General features: G+C 42.4%; 1 protein-coding gene across 2 annotated transcripts in view; it reads right to left on the minus strand.

The window, feature by feature from the left end:
* Nucleotides 1-6,161, minus strand: part of NAV3 (neuron navigator 3) — a 528,805-nt gene extending 522,644 nt beyond the window's left edge. Inside the window, exon 1 of one of the 2 annotated variants that reach the window (XM_032107870.1) lies at nt 5,913-6,161. The gene's annotated coding sequence lies outside the window, so the exon portion shown is untranslated. Of the gene's footprint in view, nt 1-4,022; nt 4,190-5,912 lie in introns of those variants that run through there. The other variant, XM_032107871.1, reaches the window with a different exon arrangement.
* Nucleotides 6,162-15,043: the final 8,882 nt, after the last annotated feature.

A 15,043-nucleotide genomic window follows, 5' to 3' on the forward strand; every position in this document is an offset into this window, starting at 1 on the left:
GATGACTAATCAACTTTGTTGTTAGTCAAGACTTTCTGTAAGAATATTTGGATGTGCTACTTCCAGAAGAGCAATGCTGCATGAATTTGCAATGGTTTTAAATAGATCATAACAACCCTTATCATCTTAGGTTCTTCTGCAAATTCATCAGCTGTTCCATCAACAATTTTTAACTGCCCGCTTGTCAATGTTACTTTAACTTTTGCCAATTTAATGTACTTCCCCTGCGTTATTGATTTTTAAAGCTTAATAACAACACATTAGGACATACTCCAAAGATCAAAGTTTTATAGTCCAGCTGGAGTTTTACCATAAAACCCATTCATCTGCAGTAAACAGAATTGTTAATAATGAACTATTAAACCAATTTTGGTTTTGACATGCTCTTCCAAGTTGCCATGTCACCTAGGACTGGTTTTCCCATTAACTTGACATTTTATAGAACAAAGGCAGACATGGACATCTATTTAAAAACAAGGTGGAAGCGAACAAATTGGCCATTAAAAGTTAGATGTTACATACACATTTGACAAAAAGTAACATTTCACTGTAAGAGGTAACTGACATCACCATGAAAAAAGACAAATATAAACAAAACAGAACCCTTAATACAATAATGACTCCTGAAAAAGGTAATTGTACCATAATTTCATATTTGTAACTGTAAACTTAATTAATGCTTCATTTACAGATTGTAGCTCTTCCTTATGGACGATATTTCTTCCCAAACCTAAAACAGTGATTCTGCTAGTCTTCAGCAAAACACTTTGTTTCAAGCAGCATCTATCATCTTGCTAATGAAAGTGTCAATAACACAGAGAGAAGCAGCACATTTTCCACAAAGAAGAAGGTACATATGTAATAAATCTAACATGAAAAATATCCGTTGTTTTTATGAAATGTAAACATATTTGATATATGTTCCCTCCAAATCAAATTATTTAGAACACTGCAGGATATCCCACTTAAAAGGACTCCAGGATTAGGTTTTATTTCTCTATGAGCATGGCTCTGAATAACCAAAAAAATTCATGTTTTCTATTTGTCACTGACAGGAGATTGATTAAAATCTGGGGAAACAACAACTGCTACTATTTCTGTCTGCTTGACTGAGAGCTTTCTCTCTTACAATTTTTAATAGTGCTTAGGCTTTTTTTAACTTTATGCAAATGTTTTTCTGACTCAGTATAAATATTAACTTTCTTTACTAACACTATTACTTCACCAGCTTTCAGTTACTTCTCAATTATTTGCAGTGTTTCCATCTGAAAGGTATCATCAGAGGCTTACCCTCCAAGCACCAACTGGGACCACCTCTGTTTCAAATTAGAGCTTAGCACCCACTGCTGCAGTACGAGTAAACCAAACAGTCATGACTGTATTGGGATGTAACAGAATACAATTATCATTGTTTAAATTAAGTTTGGAGATAGAAAGTCATCAGAGATTGAAAGTCATCAGTAGACATAATGGCGCGACCTTATTTTCTTGCTCACATTTCCTTTCTGTCTCTTGGAATTAGTCTAGAAGGACATTGCTGTCTCATTTGAAATATGTCTCCTGATGTACATGTCTGGATGTGGAATGCATTTGCTGTATGGAGCTTTAGTTCCCTGGACTCCACTTAAACACAAACACTGTGAACCAGTCCCTGCAGTAAGTGACATTTATCAGCCCGTTCCTGAGAGACCTGACCATCTCCATCCACAAAAACTAACAGTCAAAGCTCAGCAGATATCAAGATCCACTAGCTCCATTTCACACAAATCCCTGGAAAAAACCTTTTTTGCATACACTTTCCTGATATAGTTACATAGAAGGGAGCATTAGTGCTTGCACCATCCAACACTGTCCCCAGAGGACACCTCATTTGCATGCAGACAACCATGTGAACCAGTGCTCCAATAAGCTAGTGAGGAGCAAGAAGCTCTGTCAGAAGAAGGAGCAACTTTTTAAATGTTCTGTCCTGCACAGGGTTTCTGTGATGCCTCAAGGTAGTCCAAATCCAGAGGACTGAAAGCACATGGAACAAGGATTGGTGAGCCTTGGAAATGCTGAAAGATGGGACTCAAATACTGGTCTGCTAATGTCCAGTTGAGAAGAGAGGACAGCTCACACTGCCATTATCCTATCTGACCTTTTTGGGTTAACAGAACATTTGTCACTCAATTAAATAGATACAATTCTAAATATAGATAGGAAAGTGGAAAAAAACAACTAAGAGGGGCTATTTGTACGCAGTCATTTTCAAGAGTAGAAAAGAAACATTAGAGTACAAGCAAAACATACCGCAATTACCAATACATATTACATATTTTACAAAATGTTTCTGCAAGGAAATTTTACCACAGTATTTCTTATAATGATTGTTAGGCAAACAGTGAGAATGTGGGTAAAGGTCTGATTTAACACCGACAAAATCCCAAGTCTTTTCATGGCAAGCATAGCATCGGGTCCTTGCAGTGCATATTACACTGACTGGCATAAGGAAAACGTAATAAAAAACACAGTAGTGGTTTTGCCCCCATCTTGCTTATTTCTCTGACATGACACATGAAGTTTATCTTAAAGAGACCCAGTTCTCAGAAGCCAGCATCCATCTGTGGTAACAATTTTCCATGCATACATTTATCTTTGCAGTAATAACTGATCTACATATAAACAAACCAGTTTCTTACATACAAATTCTAACAGCTCTCAGGCAGATTATTTCATCAGCACGTGCAGGCAATACCACGGGAGGCTAGTACAAAAAAATGCATATGCATCAGTGCAAGTCAGATTCACTGCTAAAAAACCCAGCTACACATGTCCCAGCTGTACACCTCTAATCCATCTCAATGTGGAGAATAACTGCAAAATTTAGCACAAATTAGATAACATTCCTCTAAGAAAATGAGAAACTCTGTATTATTACATCCCTGTGTTACCAATCAAACATAATGAATTTTTGATCCTCTGCAGTATAAAGCACAGTACTGCCAGCCATCTAAAGCGAACATTCCCAGACACTGAAACACATCTGTAAATATTCTTGCCCAGGGTGCTGATCTTGGTGGCAATTTCTGGCATTGACTCATGTCTACTTTTCCTAAATCCATACCAGTAAAATCTGGACAAAACAATAGCTTTATGAAGGATTCTGTTAATTCCTATTAATTACTGCAGCTAGCTGTCCAGCGATGTAAAACTGGCATTATTTTTACAATTCTCTTAAACTGAAATTCAAACTAATTTCAGCTATTCTCTCATAGTATTCTTAGTTGACTCAATATCATTCAGCCATTTTGAAAGCTGTTATGACACACAAACTAATACTCACATGAACACATTCCTTAATACAGGAGAATAAAGGTTATGCTGCAACTCTTTTTTATATACATGCACCGTTTAAGTGTTTATTAGAGGAGCCCAAGAGGTCTATTGGTTCCCTCAATATACTGTAAGTGCTTTTCTCCCTGCAAGGTAACAGCCTCACATCTCCTGCAGTCTAATCCATACTGTGACTGATGGTGACCCCTCCTCACAATGCATGGCAATATTCAACAGTAAAAAGCCTTACAACTGCTCTGAATTTGGCCCCCTGAAGTCGTATTACCATAGGAGTTTTTGATTTTAACTGTGGTAGTCTAGGCTAGATAGAATGTGAACTCAGAAAAGTAAGTGTATTAAAAGGTTCCTCAATTCTCAGATCTGATTTTTGTTCATATTTAAAGCCCACAACAGTGGAAAGAGGAAAGAATTTTTTTTTTTATCCTTGCAGCACTTCAGAGTCAATACATTTACCAAGATACAATCTGAATTCCATTCTGATTAGCAGAATGGTTAGCTAATTGGCAAGCACATACAATTTAAGAACTAGATTTCGTAGATTAAACTCATTACTTCAAGCTTTTTATGTTAGGCTCTGAGTCCCCACATAACCTCTTCCCCTGCCGATTATCTGCCCTGCTCCCTTTTCATATTTCATTCCCGTGCTTCGGTGCTGTAATCCAATGCCTTCTCTGGAAAGGTTGCCTCACCTGCCCCCAGTGCTTCCTCCTGTCCAGGCTCTCTCTCTCGCAGCCCCGGGTCCTCATACCCCAGGCTTGACCCGAAGGTTAGGGCCGTCCTCTCTGAGCCACCAGCCCCTCGGCACAGATTACTGTCTCGCTGAACTGTTACATTTCCCGGAATGAAGCCAGTTACCAGGCGGCGGCGGCGGAGCTGGTTGTTGATCTGTGATACCCTCCAGCTGACTGCCTTTTTAGCATGCACGATCTTCAGGCCACAGACTACGCCTTTCTTTTGTGTCTGGAAAGCTTGTAGCAGTTGCTGGGCACTAGGAACAAACCAACCTTTGTATTGGGAGCTACAAAAACTCTTCTCACCTAAGAGGACTGCAATCCCCGTCCACCTTCCCTAAAGAGAAAGATTTAAATGAGGTCCGAGGATGTTTAAGGATGAGTAGCCTACTCTGAAACAAGGCTTGTTTTCTATGTTGACTGTTTTACATTGAAAATAAAGCTCGTCAAAGGCTTGAAGTTGCCTTTACTTTGAAAGAAATACGTCATCTTCAAATATGCAAAGCAGGTTTACTGTTGATAACCCAAGAGTTACTGACCTTGTATTTCAGCTGTTCTCAGCGTGCACTTTGGCTTTTTCTGTAATAAGATCATCTTACCACCAGATGATTATTGATCACTTATGACAGAAACAAAAAGCCTTGAGCAGACTAATTTATTCATTGTGCTCAGTGCAAAGTGATGTAAAAAATGACAAATAGTCCCCTTTTCTTGCCCACTCGCCCCCCCCCCCCCCAAAAAAAAAAAAAAAATATATAGTCAGAGTCAGAAACACCAATTCAGGATGAAACCCAGAGAGCTAGGGAAGATGGCAAGCAACAATAAGTTTTACCAGAGACCTGCTTGGTGAACAGCTACCACCTGGCCATAGCAATGGCACTACCAACCGAGTATGATCGCAACTGGAGTAGATCCTCACCACCTAACCCACACCTGCTGGGGCCTTCCCCGTGCTGCCCACCCAGGAAGGGGAGACAATGCATGGCTGCAAGAGAAGGCTGTGGAGCAGGGCTGGGTGGCTCAGGACCCATGGGGCCATCAGCCCCCTTGCCAACCCAATGCCGAGGCAGGGGCAAGATGTATCCCCCATCCCCAAGTTCTCCGGACGGGCCCAGGCAGGTGAGCAAAGAGCAGGTCATGGACGGAGAAGCTTCTAGACTAACCTGCTCACAGGTTTCCACGATGTGCTTTCTCCCCTCTCGGGGGACCCAGACCATGACACCCGGCTGGGGGATGCTTTGGGCTGCTCTGCCCCGCTCCTCTCCGACGCGACGGCGAGGGCTGTCCCCTGCCCGCCCCAGCTGGAGGGCTGCAGAGGGCTGCGGGACGCTCCGGGCGGGGGGCACGGCCAGGGGCAGGGGACGAGCGGAGATGCGGCAGGTACCGGCCGAGCCGGGAACGGGCAGCCGGGTGGCTGTGTCCTCGCTCGCCGCAGATTTTAAGGTTAAGTGCGTGCGATTTCTCACCCTCACAAAAGGGAGGAGGGAGGAAAGATGATCAAGGAAACAAACCAGGCAGGGGAGCGATGAAGGGGAGGGGGAAGAGAAGAAAAGGAGGGAGAAACAAAGGGAAGAATAAAACCCTCTCCGGGAACAAGCAAACAAAGAGGGTAAAAAGAGCTCGGCGGTCTCCTCGGGAGGTTACCCCCCGCCGGGCTCCCCGGCACCGCCGCACCCCGCCCCGACGTGCGGCCCCCCGCGGCAGCCGGCCGGGCTGCGGCCCCGGCCCCGGGCTGCTGCCCACGGCCGCGCATAGCGGAGCCCCGCGGGCAGGACCCCGCGCCTGGCCGCTGTCGCCCTGGGAAGTTCGGCGGCGCGGAAACACCCCGGCGGGGTCGGGGCACCTTACCTGTCGGCTGGCACTCCTCGGGGAGCGGTGGGATGAAGCGGGGAAAAAAATGGGGGGGGGAGGAAATAATAATAAAGCCACCCCAGTTTCCGAAATTGCACCGCTCGATCAGGTTACTATGGAAATCGTCGCGAGGAGGCAAAAAAAAAAGCCAGACGCCATCCTCATCCTCTCCGCCTCCGCGAGGGACCGCGGCGCCGGAGCCGCTGCCTCCCCGGGCGCAGGGCTGCGCGCTCCCCGCCGCCGGCTGCTCTCCGCCGCCGCGCACCGGCAGCGGCCCCGGCCCCAGCCCCGCGCCGCGCCGCCAGCGGTGCGGCCCCCCGCCGCACAGCTGGAATTTAAAGGGGCCGTGCTCTCCGGGCGCCGCTGCCCCCGCCGCCCACGGCCGGCTGGGTGTGCCTTTGTAACCAAAAGTTTCCCGCGGGTGCTCTGAGATACGGGCATCCAAGGGGACACGGGGGATGAGGGAGCGACGCGTTTGCTGAGTAGCCCTGGGCGTTATGAATTATTATAGGCGTAACAGCAGGATCCAAAGGCCTCAACAGGGCTCAGTTGCAATGAGCGCTGTACACAGACACGAAAAGAGGCAGCCCCGGCCTCTGAGAGCTTGTAATGTGAGCAGTGAGGGCAGACAAAAGGGAAAAAAGTGTATAAATGAGCGCTGTACACAGACACGAAAAGAGGCAGCCCCGGCTTCTGAGAGCTTGTAATGTGAGCAGTGAGGGCAGACTAAAGGGAAAAAAGTGTATAAAATGCATGAGGGGTTGAAAACTTCCTAACCAGTCCAGCCCTCCCCAGCCCGCAGATCACAATTTTTAAATTGCAACTAAAAGACTCAAAAAATACAACAAACAGTTCTGACACAGATCATCCTTTTTGTGCCCCTTATTCATAAACGGAAGCGCTTCTCAAGCCTGCCTGTCCCGAGAAGTGAGCTTGGCCTGCAGGACACCCTGGCAAGCCTGGAGGCTGGATCCAACTGGAGCCCAACTGTGGAGAGAGCTGTGCTAACACCTGCCACTCACAGGCACATACAGACTTTCGCCTGAGTGGGTGGACAGAGCTTAGCAGCCATTGCCACCACTTCGTTCTGCCCTATCTGTCCTCACCTTCACCCCTCACACGCTGCTCTCCTCTGTCCCACTCCTCGGTGAGCCATTTCTCACCACAAGCCCTCTCTCTGCTCCAGCAGCATCAGGTCCTGCAGCTGATTCAGCATCTACCACCCAAAGGATGGGTTTTCACCCTTACAGAATATATTCCACAAGTTTCTGCTGGTGGGGAATGAAGCTTCTAAGTTATTCCAGTTCTGAAAAATGTCTGCCGCAGAGCACAGGGAAACCCCTTATTTGCTCTGTTGTTGCAGTCTAACACTATATGTGCTTCAGCTCCCAAGAAAGGGGAGAAGTAGGGAGAAAAAAGTCTTCAGATGATTGCCTTAAAGAAAATGAGCCCCTTCTGAAGTAAAAATGTGGATTTATTCTTTCCAGAGGAAGAACACTTTGCAAGTCACAGGTTTAGGGAAAGATAGCTTGCAGTTAGTGGCTCCCGTGATACCTATGGGTCTTCAAAAAACCTTCATCTTCCAGTCTATCAGCTGGTCAAGCCTTGCAGCTCTCTATTTGTCACAAATGTTCATCAGTGCTGGTCACCACAACTTGCAGCTGAAACTACCTCATGAGGTGAGGGAATTAGCTACCGGAGGCATGTTTGGATGCAGGAGTAAAAGAATGAACAAAAGAAACAACAAACCTCTCCTATTGAGCTGTGTGGTATTTTCCCATTCTGATTAATGCCTGACATTTCAGCTAGCCATTTCTATTTAAGAAAGTAAGAGACATAAAACATACAGCAGCTTGCAGCCTAGTGAGAGCCTAGTGTTAAGAAATAAGAAAGATTATTTAAAAGGGCTGACCAAAAGGCAGGAATTGACAGCCACGTTGTCCAGGAATCCAGTTTTCCAAATATCATAACTTGAAATATTCCTACCAATATACCACCATAACTTGAAATATTCCTGAAAATAAATAAGGATAGATTTTGACCATAGTTTACACAATAAAACATAATGGGACATCCGAGGCTGCCTTTTCTTAAAGCTCGGAGACAAGAGAGCGGCTGAGTGTCTTAAAATTAGAATTACAAATACATGAGTGAAGATCCCAGGTGACCGACATCTTTCAGAAATGACAATCCCTGGAGTGGATAACCTGGAGGTTATTTCTTTCAGCGTATGAAAGGCACAGAGCAGTGAGTTATCTCAGTAGTCTCTGTGCTGCAAGACTTCTCCCTGAAAGGTTAATTGGGTTAGAGGTGTAATTTTTACCCAGCAGAGATGTGCCAGCAGAGGCCTCTAATATAGATGCAGTTAGTATTGTCGGAACTATGGTTTTGTTAGCATAACGTTTTTCACCATGGTGTGGAGTAATTTCGTTTCACCAATACGAAGATCAGACCTGGTGATCCAGCCAGCTCTGCTCAGCCACTCTGTCAGTGCAATGGGCAGACCCTGGTACCAAAACAGACAGCAGCATGCACAAGGCTCCCACCTCCTCTTTGCCAATGGCTACTCCGTGATTGCCGGGGTTTTTGGTAAAAGGTTTTGCAAATGAATAGAATATTTTTCTGCTTCTTAGGCTCAACCATTTAATCTTATGCCTCTAGCAGTTTTAGGAGCATCTGTCTGACAGAAAAACAGTAACCAGTCCTCTGGTCCTGCAGGAAGTGATATTCCAGAGCAGAGAAATATCTTGAAAGTTTACTTATTAGCAAGAATTATCTACAATGGCTTTTGTAGTTTTGCAGAGAAAATATCTAAATAACTGTCTATTTTTCCCTTTGTTGCAAAACATTTGACTAAAAAAGCATGGTGAAGAATAAAAAGGTGATTCTCAGCTTTAGAATAAACTGCATAGCTATACCTTTAATATATGAAACTTCAACACATGAGTTATGTTGTAGTTTTCTTCAACATGAGATACAAACAAGTATGTTGATATTATTGACATGAGATTAAATGTAAATTTATTTCAGGATATACAGTAATTTGAAAGTGCAGTATCTTGGCTTGTGTATTTAAATACAGTCAATTATCTCAGCTAATATATGTGTATGTAAGTGAATGACCAAACAATGACAAACTTGCAAAGGCAAACTAATGTATTAGCTCTGTGGACTTCATCATTAATTAGCGCGTGGGGAGTTACTGAGAGCAAAGGAGAGGAAGGTTCCCTCCTCAATTTCCAGCACTGACACCACCTTGGAGCAGAGGCACAATGAAAGCCTGACCTTGCACTTGGATCTCTGCATAGCTGGGATCATTGTGCCCTGTTGGGGAAGGCAGGACCTGGCTGCCTGCAAAGGTGTGAGGTGTGCAGGAGCGCACAGCGATGTGCTCAGAAAACACAACTGCTAAAATGCATGGCATCCCTGCAGCATCTGGGAAAGTGTGGTTTTTCCAAGATCTAATAGCTTGAGCAAGTTCTGAAATGGGTTTCCTCAGTGAAGAGGGAGTCTCCAGCACCCTTATTTTTGGCTGTTAATGGAGAAGGCACTGCACAGAACAGCTGAGGCTTCCAAAATGGCCCAAAGTGGAGATGTTTCTATAGAATGGTGAAGGACATATCTATGATTAATTCACTACTAATTTTCAAATACCTCCTCTAAAGTTGGAGTTACTCAAAGAAGAGAGCACAACTTTAGTACTGGTAAAGGAGCACCATTTTTTCCAAGTCTCATTTTCACATGTAGCTGAATTTTTCAACTTTTTTTTTTTTATCACACGATGGCTGCAAAACAATCTATATGGTCAGAAATGGGCAATGTATTAGAAGTATATTGTCTAGAAGTATAGAAGTGTACTAAAAACAGCCTATTCAGAGGAAAAAGTGGTTTAAACATCTATTTCCTCTTGTATTAGGAACTGCAATATGACACTGAAAAATGGAAAAGCTCTGCAGTCCCCTGAACGAAACTCATGACTTGTTTAACAGCATGCTCAACTTTTTCTATACTTTAAGCTTTTCTAGAAAATTCACTTTCCTAATTCTGCTGTTTCTATTAGCCCCAGACCCTGTATGTTTTATACCAGCTGCATTCAACAGAAGGGATGCCCAACTGGGGATACAAATTGCCTGCTGAATGGCCCTCTCTGACTCCATGCTGTTACTTTTGACCTCAGATGGCACAGAAAATGCTCTCCAGTTGTCTTGCTTCCAAATGCCAAAAAATCCCAACCCCCAAACTTCTAAACATAAAACAGAAGGAAAGCTAAATTATTTGAGTTAAAATAACACTGCAAAACAGTTATATCACAAATATAGCAATAAAAACAGTCGTAAAAGATGTGCCTCTTGATACACAGGGTAAAGGTACCCTGCATAATGATTTTGTATTGTTTACAGAAGAGCTTATATACGTTAGAAATTATTTTCCATAGCTTTCTTACTGAAAACAGAGTTTTCATATGCAAACAGAATTTTTTCCTATAACTGGATATGTGCCTGGAAGACATAAATATATTTCTGTCAAATTCACCATTCTGCCATGGATATCAGAAAACATCTTTGGGAGACATGGACATGGTTTTACTTCCTCTATTAATCTTTCAGTTCTTTGGTTCTCACATGACCTGGATCTCTTCTATCTTCTGTATTTTAACTCAGAAGCTCTTGCCGGAATATTCTTTCAACTTTGTTTGTAGTTGCAATGCAAGAGGGCTTCAATTCCTGCTTTAATTTAGGACCCAACTTATTTCTTCCTGTAACTGAAGACAAATGGCAGACATCACCTTCCTCATTTCTCCCGAAGTAATGCCTCAGTTTTCTGTCTAGGTTAGCTGGTGAAATTACTCCCTTTCTAAATAGTCAAGTTCAGCTGCATATAGAGAATTGTGATCTTTAATGCTTAGTATAAGCAAGCACTGAGAGGAGGGATATACTGAGAAGAGTATTTTCTGCAAGAGACATATAATACGTGCTTTCTGCTCCATGTGCTCCTGCTGCAGCCTCAGCTGTAGCTGTAGGTCCAGATTTAGGTAAGGATTTAAAAAATGTTGTGCATAACTTAGGGTCAATTAGACTAGCAATGACCAGAGGTTTAGAAATCACATCCTGTGGAAGAGGGTTTTTTTTCTCAAAAGCCTGTAAGAATTACAGGGTCATACAGACCAGTAACCTGGTCTTACCCTTACATCAAAATGGCTCCTAGCTAAATTTCTGGGGCTCTGTATGTTAAAATAAGAGAGGCTTGTCAAAGTAAAGCTAATAGTCAGTGGTGAAATTCCTTACCCCAGCAAAACAATTGAAATGTAAAGTGCAAATTGAGGATCAGAAAGGAGAGAAAGAAAATAAGAGGTTAAAAGATCCTAACAGAGGCTCCTGACTTCATCACATCAACAGTTGAAGTTAAAAGGTTAGCAGAGGTTGAACTGGCTGTTAATATTTCCTTATCATTTAATTTATGAGAAAGAAGAAGGAAAGAAGATTTCCATCCCTGTTATCAGGTTATGTTACTCTGCTTGAGTGGAACAACTTAATACTCCAAATATTCGAACCCCAAAGAGGATCACACAAGAATGTTTGTCTCAGACTGTAATTGGAGTAGATCTGTTTGTTTGTGTAATTGCCACCACGGTGGAAATCTATGCTTCTCTGTTTGTGCAACTGCAATTATTTTCCTAGGGATGAACCATCTGAATTTTAATATCCCATATATTCAGTGCAACACAGCGTATTACAACACCTTGACCTTTTCAGTGTTCCATAAATTGATTGTCTGGTTGTTCCAGTCCTCCCTCGTTTACAATCCTGGAAACCTTAGAAGAAGAGGTATCACGGCTGTCTCTGAGTCATATCTTGTATATTTATCAGCATTTTTGGAATCACACTGCTGATCTCTTGAAGGCTTGACAGAAGTTACATACTGTGTGCCTGAGGTGCAGTAGCATATAAAATCATGCCAGAAAAGGCAGGGATAAGTGTTACAGGCAGGCTCACAAGGTCCACCACAGGTGGTCCTGTTGAAGGTCTCATTGGTTGACCAGTATTGTTATCAAACTGCAATTTCTCCAGTGAGTTATTCTGACAGCCAGATAAACCTCCAGCTAAATAAATATCATGTGCAACCTTCAACCAACCAAATAGAACTGTTTAATTAATGTGCTTTTCCTAAGTAAATTAAAAAGCAGAGGGAAAAGACTTCTGGTCTTTTAAGGATGAATAAAGCCAAAAATGTAATCTAAACATGATCTAAACATGAAAGGGAGAGAATCCTCTTAAAGCTGAGGATGCAGTGGTAATGCAAAGCTAGAAAATGATTATTCATTTCCAGACATCACCTCAAACTGATGGACTAGTGAAAAGAAGATACAAATTGTAATAAACTACAAATGTTGGAGGAAGATGCAGAGAAAGAGCAATTGCCACTTTTTAATTGCTTGTCCTCCATCAAAGAAGGGAGAGGGAAAATTCACATTTGGTAGCGTTCATTACAACTATTATGCCCTTAAAAAAAAACCAACAAAAAAAAAAAATCAACTAAAGACATAGAACAAAACAGAAATGCTCTGAGGTGGCTCAAATTCTTCCTCTGAGACTAAATGTAGAATTTTTTTTTCTGAAGATGCTTTTTCACTTCCAGGTGTGCCTTCAGGTCCCATGTGTGCCTTGAGGTAAATTCCTCTGCCTAGTGAGTGTGGAGCTGAAGAAGTCATTACTGCTTTAGTAGCTTCCTACAAGCACAGTTCAAACCATCTCATTTGCCCCTTCAAGCAGCAGCAGAAAGAGCTGTTTTGTCTTAAGCACTGAACAAAAGAGGACAAGCATGCAACTACCTGCACTGCTGAAGTGTGGAGCGGGTGGGCACATCCTGCAGCTCGACTCTGTTATACTGACCACTACCACGACACTGCTTCTGACAAATCTCTCTCTGTATCAGCTGTGGCCAGACTTTTCTGCATTCAGATGCCTGTCACCATTTGAAGTCACATCTAGTTTGGGGCGTGGGGAGTGCTGTGAGACCATGAGACAAACCATGTAAGAGAGCCTGAAACACAAAGAAGACTTCCGTTCCTTTCTTCTCTGCATCCCATGGAGAACAGTGTTCTCTGTCCAGCCTCCTACTGAAAGTAATATCAAAATGAAAAATAATCATATTAAGGCTAATCCAGACAAAACAGAGCAGTTGTTTATGAGAAGAGGAAAGCATGTTTAAGAATTTTCTCCTTATTTCAAAAGCATAAATCTTAAGATGGTTAAAATAAGTCTTACTCTCAAGTTTTTGGACTTATTTGTTTTAGATTCCCATTTACCTATCAAATGTGATGAGTAAAACTCACATTTCTGTCTTCAATTAATGTGAAAATTTTGGACAAGCCATGAAGAGCTAAATCTGATCACTGCCATATTGGTGTTACTTCCTGCAGATCTGCTGCTGAAACTGGAGCTCCTGGAATGCTGACCAGTACGAAATGTACCAGCCTTTTACCTAGCAATAAAGACCATCGTATGCTGATCATTAGTAACAGTAATCTGCACTTTTTCCTTCTTCTTTATTCAATATAGAACCAAAATCAAGGCCTCTCTTCTGGTAATCAAAGGTTTCACTGCCACTGGATTATACTGTTTAGACATTACCTATGCATATGTTACCAGTGCTACCATTTGTGCCTTAACAGAGACTGGACATCATCCCATTATCTTTCCAACATAATAAGAGACGCATCATGGTCAGGAGGCAAACAAGCATTTATTGCGTACATCATCCATGGAAGAAAAAACCTGGGACATCTGTGGTGGTATAATTTGACTGAAAACCAAAAAGCCTGCAGTAACATCATGCTGTGGCTCATTGTGAGAAAGGCAGGGGAACAGAGGCAGGCATCTTCCAGCAAACATAATCACAGTGGGCCAGAAAGAATGGAAATCTATACTAAGAGAGTAACCCTCTATAATGGTGGAGGTGAATGCTTATATGGGTATATATCTCCAAATTATCTGTTTTATCACCTGTGAAAAATTATTATCTGGAGGCTAAGATATAAGATTGATTGGAGTGGGATGAAATAACAGTGAAGGGTATTATTGTGATGTGTTGTTTATTTACACAATTCATGTTATGTTCATTAACCTGCAGCTTACATGGGGGATCTGGCATAGACAAATTGTAAGTAGGAAACTCTGCCTTGCAAAGCTTGCTATCCAATTGAGTTGTACAGGAGTCAAGGAGAGGCACAAAGTGTAGGAACATACCCGTGCCCACATGACAGATGGGTGCCAGAGCCAGAAAAGATACAATAAATACACAGTGCTTGCATCTTAGACTTGGCAAATAGGCTGTGCAATTTGTGGCTCTTAAAAAGGACATATTGAAATGTCCAAATACTCTAACACATAAAAACAGGACAGTATGACTGAAAAAAAAAAAGGCCTGTGTATCTGAAAACTTGTTCAGAGACCTTTTCATAAATACAAAAATGTTTTGGTTGTCAGTTTGAGGTGTGAGCCATTGTATATGTCTAACTATAGCCTCTCCAAAGTCACGTAATGCCTCACTGACTGATTTTAAGCTAGGTCAAAAAGACAGAGAAGGCCAAAGCAGAAGGATATTTCTTTCTTTGGTATCCACTATATCTTATTTTACTTCCCTTGTCAAGGTTATTCATTGATTTCTGAGAGAGATTTGGCCAGAAATAGTTTGAGAGGATGGTGCTTATGAATTTGTGCATATTTTATTGCTAGGATATACTGCCAATACATGACACATTTCCAGATCTTTCAAATAAGATGTGCTCCACACACAGTGAGAAGGGTTTTACTCATAAAACTTAGTTAAAAGGAAGTGTACAGTTTTCTTTCTGGAAAATAAGAATGAGTCATCCATGCAAACATTTGATTTCCAGATCCAAGAGTCTGCAGTCTAGACTTACGGTTTTCATTTTTCTGAAGACCTAATCAGTCTTTACGCAGGCTGTTACATCCTGATGTCAATAGGAGATTCATGAGGATATAAAAAACAGAGCAGGAGATGCCAGAGCTTTCCTTCAGGTGAGAAGGAGCAATAATTTTCCAAAGTGGCTCCGAAAAAAACCCAAAACTGTGATCTTTAAGTTGAGGGACCCCTTAGTCATCTAT

The sequence above is a fragment of the Corvus moneduloides genome, chromosome 4, assembly GCF_009650955.1.
Source record: "Corvus moneduloides isolate bCorMon1 chromosome 4, bCorMon1.pri, whole genome shotgun sequence".
NCBI lineage: Eukaryota > Metazoa > Chordata > Aves > Passeriformes > Corvidae > Corvus > Corvus moneduloides.